Genomic DNA, 7,818 nt, shown 5'->3' with positions numbered 1-7,818 from the left:
GTAAGTGGTAGCAGTACACGATAGATAATTATCATCTTATTTACATTACTGTGTAAACATATAGAAACTCCTTTTATTCTTGAGTCATGTTTGTCTGTATTTTTACTAGTGGAAATACCCAATTCTTCATAAACTGACTGCACAGTATTTTATCATGGAGGTAATAATGTCATCAGTTGATTATATTTATAAAAAAATATAGAATGAAATTGCTATTGAAGGAGAAATATGGACATTTTGTTCTTAGTGATTAACCTCCAACCTATCCATTTACTCAGAGCATCCTTGGTCTCTGTTTCTCATGCTGTAGATGATCGGATTCATTACTGGTTGCAACACAGAACAGAGAACAGCCACCATGAGATCCAGACCTGATGTTGAACTGGAGGTGGGTTTCAGGTAGGCAAAGGCAGAAGTACAGAGGAGCAACGAGACCACAAAGAGGTGAGGGAGGCAGGTGGAGAAGGCTTTATGCCGGCCCTGCTTAGAAGGGATTCTCAGCACTGCTTTGAAGATCTGAACATATGACAATTATGAAAACAAAGCAGCTGGAGGCTAAGCACACACTAAAGATGAGAAACCCGACTTCAAAGCGGTATGAGTCAGAGCAGGTGAGCTTCAGGAGCTGGGGGATTTCACAGAAGAACGAATCCATCATGTTTCCTCCACAGAAAGATATTGCAAATGTGTTCCCCGTGTGCAGTGCAGAGTAGAGAATACCACTGATCCAGGCACTGGCTGCCATTTGAACACAAGCTCTCCTGTTCATCACCATCTCATAGTGCAGTGGTTGGCAGATGGCGACGTATCGGTCATACACCATGACAGTCAGTATGGCAAAATCTGCTGAAACAAAGACGATGACGAAAAAAATTGAGTGATGCATCCAGAATATGAAATTGATCTGGTGTTCATTAGGGAATTGGCCATGGATTTGGGGATGGTGACAGAGATGGAGCCGACGTCTAGGATGGACAGATTCATCAGGAAGAAGTACATGGGGGTGTGAAGGGGGTGGTCGAGGGCTATGGCTGTGATGATGAGAAGGTTCCCCAGCAGGGATATCAGGTAAAGCACCAGAAACACCACAAAGTGTAAAATCTGAACTTTTGGAACATCAGAGAATCCCAGGAGAAGGAATTTGGAGTTTTCTTCCCCAGTTCACTGTGTGATGGCTGTGGAGGGAATGAGAAGGACAATGGTCAGGATTACAGCGACAGAGGGAATGTCCCTGATCCCCCTTTCCCTAATATCTCACTATATGAATGTCAGAGGTGCACAGAACTCATCCCTTACAATGAGTAGGTGTTGTTAGTGCTCCTCGCCTCTGACAATCAATCAGTCATTTTACCACACTACTGTAAATTGGGTCAGCTCCTGTAAAGTCAATGGAGCTGCATCACTTTATCCCATTTGAGGATTTTGCCCGTGTCATAAATAGGTAGCTAAGGGTCGATGTTTCTTTTACCTGCAAAGGGAACCAAACACCTGACCAGAGGACCAATCAGGAAACCGGATTTTTAAAAGCAAGGGAGGGAACATCTGGAGGGGTTTGGCTTTATTCTCTGTCTGTTTGGTTTCTTTCGGCTATGGGAGAACAACTTTTCTTTCTATCTCCACTCTTCTGTCTATCCTTCTACTACCAAGTTGTGAGTACAAAGGTAGCAAAGCAATACGCTGTTATATGCTTTGTTTTGTATTTACATGTGTGTACTTTGCTGGACTGGTTTAAATTGGCTATTTTTTGAATCAGACAGGTTATTCCTAATTCTTATAAGCGAGAGCACTGTATGATTTCTTAATGCAGAGTTGATATCCTATGTAATTTCTCTCTTTTTATATAAAGTTTTCTTTTTAAAACTTGTTGGAGTTTCTTTTCCTAGTTAAGCAAGGAGATAGAAATCTCTGTGCCCGGAGCCCTGTCTATCTCTGTGACAGGCAAGGGGGAGGGGAAGCCTATGCTCTGTGTTTTACTCTCCTATTGTCCCAGGGCGGGAAGAGGCTATGGGGGAAGAGAGAAAGAATCAGCTCGGTTCCCTTGTGCTTGAGGTTTTTCTCTAGTTACGGCTACGGGACGAAGGGAGGGGGGGAATCTCTTTGTGTTAGCTTGACTAGGTTTGAATGCATAGCCTCAGGGGGAGGTAGATTGCCCTCTCTGGTTGGTATTCAAGGAGAATAGTATGGCATAGCTCAGGCTACCCAGGGAAAGGGGGAAGCTGGGGGATGAGATAGGGAGACCCAGGGGCTCGGGGGTTTGGGGGGTCCCCCAGGGATAAGTTGGGGCGACTTGGGGGTGATCAGGAGCCCGGAATTCTGATTGGTGGCAGAGAGAACAGATCCAAGCTGGTAGTAAACTTGGAGGTTTCATGTTTGCTTCTCAGTTTATGAACGCTAAGGTTCAGAATCTGAGTAGGATGCTATCACAGCCCGTGGGGTTGCTTGATAAAATGCAATATGAAGGATGGAACAAAGCACACTCCAAATCCAGCAATTCTTGTAAAGATGGTCCCTCTGTTGTGACCATCAACAAGCTCAAAACTTGGGTATAAAACTGAAACTAAAATTCTAACAGCTTGATTCCCCCTTTGCAGGGCAATATGACATAGACTCAACCACAAATAGCAGCTCATCTGTAATTTTTCTACCCCAAGCTCTATGCCTAGACAGCCGACTCCCTGCTCCCAAATTGATTTACGGCACCAGCTCCCAGCAGCAATTCTGCCTGCATCTAACAATGGACAGGTAGTGAACGTTGTATCATTTACTCTCTGCTGTGTGGTGCACTGGCTGTAAGGACACCTGCGCTCTGTTCTTGTATCTGTCAGTGATCTGCTCTGTGACCTTGGACCCATCATTTCCCCTCTTTCTGCCTCTGTTTCAACCCCCTTCTCCTCCCCCCTCCCCCACCTGCTGTGTCTACTAGAACTGTAAGGGCTTTTGGAGAGGAGCTCTGGGGCAGATTTTTAAAGGTATTGAGGCATCTAGTAGGATTCTCAAAAGCATCAGGGCCCCAACACCCCTTGGAATCAATAAGTTGTGAGCTCCTAGGTGCTTCTGAAAAGCTCACTAGGCACCTAAATATCTTTGGAAATGTAGCCCCGTGTCTTACTCTGTTTCTCTTCTGCACACCCATTTATTTACACCATTTATACTCAGCCAGCTGCAGTTTGGAGCTAGGCCAGGAGTTCTGGGTTCTACTCTCTGTGAGATCCCATATGTCCTTGAATGGTGGCAGGCTTGACAGGCTTTGGCCACTTGGTTCAACTCTAACCCAGGGTTTAAAGGGGCTCTTCTCTATAAAATATCCTGTGTGCTGCCAACTTTACTGTTTATTCAATTGTTTCCTCCGCACAACTATCCCTTTGAAAAAGAAATCACACAGCTGCAATAGAATAAATGGGTTTGAAATCAGGCTCTTATCAGGCAATATTAATGTTCCCCAAATTCATTTAAAGTTTAAACTGGTTGGAAATTTTCAGCTGGTGTTTTTTTTTTTTTTTTTTTAAATGGAGAATGGTTTTTCAGCTGAACAACAACAAATCTCAGAATCTGTCTGCTGTTCTCAAACATTCTGGTACTGTTTTGTAAAAAAACTTAAAAGTTAAAAACCAAAGTCTTTTGGTTTTGAGATTCAAAAAAAATCAGGTTTTAGCTGAAAGTTTTCGTTTGCCAATAACTGGAGGAATATGGATTTATGGTTTTCAGTGAAAAATAAAAAAAAAATCCTGATGGGAGGAAAAATTCCAATCAGCAGTAGGTATTTGATTAAACTCATAGTAAAGATCTTAAGCAGTTCACATTGTAATTCATATTTATCTTAATTTTCCCCTGTATGTTGATCCCCCAACATATTTAATTGAAATAGCAAACTTCCTGTACTAGTCTTTGTGGATTTTTTCCCCCAACAGAAGACACATTCAGTCATCCAGCACTAGGATGTTTTGGTCAATATCTATAGACCAGAATCTAGAAGCTAATGGCACAGGTATCTGAGTATCCTTCGACCCCTCATTCTGCAATTGAACTAGACTCAGAGCAGTTGCTCTCTGCAGACGAGCTGTGTGTAGTTGGCTTTGAGCTGCACTGGCATTAAAGGAGTGATGCTGTGGGAAGGTGATTTATTCATGTCTATTTCCTAAGGGCTAGCAGGACTCACACCCTGGAGCCCAGCACAGCTCAGAAGCTGCGACCCAAAGACAAGGGCAAAGAAACAAAGGTTTTAAAGCCAAAAGGTGATAAAGCCATTCTGACCCTCTAGTCTGACCGCAGCATAACACAGAGCCTATGATCTACAGCAGGGTTCCCTGATTCCAGCTCAACTTCTATGTTATCTGTGGGCCAGGATTAAAAGATGGCGACAGGCACCTACTGGGATTTATCAATGGTCCAAAGTGAGCCAGGTGGCTAAATCCTATAAACGTACAGTGGGAGTTCGGTACCTGACCTGTTCAGGTGCTATTGTAAATCCCACAAGGTACCTTTCTCCTTCTTTAGGTGCTTAAACCCTTTGTAATCCTGGTCCTGTGTCTATCACAGGTAAAGTCACAGTAACAGTAGCAGGTGACTGGCACGAAAAGGCCACGTGATGGCAACAGAGGCTGCAAAGTGGCCAAGCGCTGCCTGGCTTGACACTGACCTGCCCTGGCTCTGCTCACTCAGGGGGTGTCCACACTGCAATGAAGATGTGACAGCACCATGTGTAGACACACTCAGGCAACCTTTGTTCTAGTTAGCTTGGACACTGGTAGGCATGAAGCTGTAGCAGCATGGGCTGTTCACGCCTACCCAGACCCTTGAGTATTATTCAGTGACTAGCCTGCAGTTATCTGTTTGTGCCATGTAGATGCAGATTCCACACCCACAACTGGATTTGATGTTCAGAAGAGCTCAGCTCCCAGCATGCCCCCAGCCCAGCCAGCTGAGTGACTCTGAAATTCACCCATGGGGGCAAATCATCCTTCCAGCTCCAGTGTCTGTGGGTGCAGATGAGGAGGAACAATCTGTTTCCTCCAGGCTGCAGAGAAGCTGCAGAGCTTTGTCATGGAGGGCACTGAAGACCGATGGCTGTAGCAGCTGACACACCATCCCCATCTGCAGGAGGGAAACAGGATCCATGGAATAGTGAAAACACTGCACCCATTATTGAGAATTTACCCCTCTCAGAGATCTCAGGGTGGGTCTGCACCACTGTACAAGTGCCAGAAACTGCCCCTCCTCCTCTGCCTGCAGGAGCTGCTGCACTGAGATCCCCACCAGAGACACTGCCTGATGCTGCCAGCACCCTGGATGGGAAGTACCATAGGCCAGGGGAGGCTCAGCCTCCCCAAACAGGATGCAGCGCCCCTCCCTTTGGGGGCAGGCTGCAGACCTGCCACCTTTGTAGTGCTGCCTGTGCTCCACCCGGAGCCCTTGCTCCAGCTCTTCCCCCAAAGCCCGCAGCACCAGCTGCTTGCTGCCTGTCAGCTGTATGCGGGGCCCTGTCACTTACCCTTAAGGCAGGAGGGGGCAGAAAGGAACAAGCAGCAGGCGAGAGGGCTTGGAGACAGAAGGGGTGGGGGATAGGCGCCAAATTCTGCTCACGCCGGTGGGTGCTTGACCCCTCTCTGCCCCCCTGGCCCTACCCTGACTCCATGCCTGCCCCGACCCAACTCCACCTCCTCCCTGTCCCATTCCAACTCCTTCCTCAATAACCACCCCTGCCTCTTCCCCGCCTCCTCCCCTGAGCATGCTGTGTTCCCACTCCTCCCTCCTCCGTCCCTCCCAGAGTTTGCCACGCCATCAAACAGCTGTTTGGTGGCGGCAAGCACTGGGAAGTAGGCAGAGGAGCAGGGATGCGGCAGAGAGGGGAGTTTGGCTGTCGGTGGGTGCACAGCACCCACTAAATTTTCCCCATGGGTGCTCCAGTGCTGGAGTTGGCGCCTACAGGGTTGGAGCCTGTGAGGTGCGGGAGAGGAGCAAGCTGCAACAGTGAACAGTGAGCAGAGAGCCTCTGGGGAGGGGGCTGATGGGAGCAGGGCATAGGGCAGAACAGGAGTGGAGTGTGGGCAGGGTGATAATCCAGGTGCAGGGGATGATCCAGGTACTCAAGCCCAGGCTCCTCAAAATGCCAGAGGCATGTGCTGCCCATGGCCGGCACCAAGCCTGTGCAATGGAGCAAACAACCAGAGCAGGTTCATAACCTCATCCTGGATGGCCCCCCATCATTCCTGGGAACGCTGCAGGGGGAAGGGCTCAGGGAGGAATAAACCTGGACACCCACCTGCCACTCTGTGGTTCTCCTCCTCTTTACGTGTCAGAGCCAGGGCCTCTTCCAGCTTCTTCCTCAGAGGGCCAGGGCTCCCTGGATTTTCATCTGCAGGGGCATTGTGTGCAATAAACAGCCATTAGTTTGCCTGTCCAACGGGCAAACAGTACTGTCCATACTGGCATTTCATATATAAGCAGTAAAATACCCTGGAAGCGAGCCGCAGACTCAGCTCTGCCAGCCCCAAAGGCCTCATGGGAGCAGAGACGCCAGTCTCAGAGCAGGGGCTCTGCTTCCTGCAGACACTCAAGTCTTCTCAGAGCCTGTGTTTGAGTTAAAGTTTCCCATCTCTGAGCACAGGCCAGAGGGGAAACAGCTGGGAAGGTTCTGAACGATTCCTCCTGCCAGTGAGAGTGAAGATGTTGGGACAGCACCTCACTGCACTGTACCCAGACCCAGGCCAGGAACAAGACCCCACTGTGCTCCCGTCTGTCCAGGCTCCCATGTGGCCTCCCTCAGGCAGCAGCTGAGCACCTGAGCCAGCACAGTCTCATTAACTGCACAGGGTGAAGCTGTGATGTGGCTGGAGGTCAGTGAGGAACAGGGAACACTCGGTCTGGGGGAATGTGCCACCCATAGTTATAACTGCTCCAGAGCTGGAATACCCCAGGGCTCTCTTCCCCTTTGACAGCATGTGATTCATTCACACAGCACAGCAACGTGCTCCTGCCCTGTGAGCCCTGCTCTGTGCAACACCCATGGCAGCCCCCCAGAACCCCCTCCAGAAGTTTCCCCATTTCACTCTCTCTTTTCTCCTCTCTGCCCAAGGGCCCAGGCTCAGCAGCAGCAGCAGAACTCCTAGGGTGCTGTTCGGTGACACCCCTGTGGTGCTGCTGCAGGGAAGCAGTGAGGAAGAGAGCCAGCAGGGGATAGTGAGAGACAGGAGGTGGAAAAGGAGCCTTTGCATCCAGCAAAACAGCGTCATAAATGAGCCGGTATCAGAATGGAGGGGGGCGGGTAGCTGGATTATTTGAAGCTTCACCCACAAAATAAGTTCAACCCCTGTGAGTAACCAAAAGGAGACACCATGATCTCTTCACAGTAGATGGCGCAGTGTTCAAAACAGGATGGAGTTGCTGATTGGCTCCAAGGGGCTCCTGGGGCCAAACTCCCCCCATGGGGCTAGAATGTACCCCTGGGCTGCACTGGGCTCTCTGGGCCTGGTCCTCCTTTACGGGGGGGAAATAAGAGGTGGCATCTCCCAAACATCACCCACTTGTGGCGCTGGAAGATGGCATCACTGCCAATAAATGGTGCTGAGCTGTAATTCTCCCTCTCTGCTTTCACATGGGGAATGAAATAAGTAACAGTGTTGATATTTAAATGATCAGTTCTCCTGTCTCAAAGTAACACACTCACCTAGACTGGCCTGCAGATCTTGTGATTTAAACATCACCAATGGTTAGCACCGGCCGTTGTGTAAACAGTCCCCTTATTTCAGCAGTGGAAGCTGAGTTTGAAAAGAATTCAGAAACTCAGAGAAAAGTTTCCCACATCAGGTATCTTTTCAGACT

At 48.6% G+C, this 7,818-nt stretch overlaps 1 pseudogene; it reads right to left on the bottom strand.

Annotated features, from left to right (window-relative positions):
- Positions 1-212: 212 nt before the first annotated feature.
- LOC116825250 (olfactory receptor 14A16-like) lies at positions 213-7,542 on the bottom strand (annotated as a pseudogene).
- Positions 7,543-7,818: the final 276 nt, after the last annotated feature.

Source organism: Chelonoidis abingdonii, chromosome 25 (assembly GCF_003597395.2).
Source record: "Chelonoidis abingdonii isolate Lonesome George chromosome 25, CheloAbing_2.0, whole genome shotgun sequence".
NCBI classification, from domain to species: Eukaryota; Metazoa; Chordata; order Testudines; family Testudinidae; genus Chelonoidis; species Chelonoidis abingdonii.
Note: the sequence above shows the minus strand (reverse complement) of the source record. Positions and strands in the feature narration are given on the sequence as shown.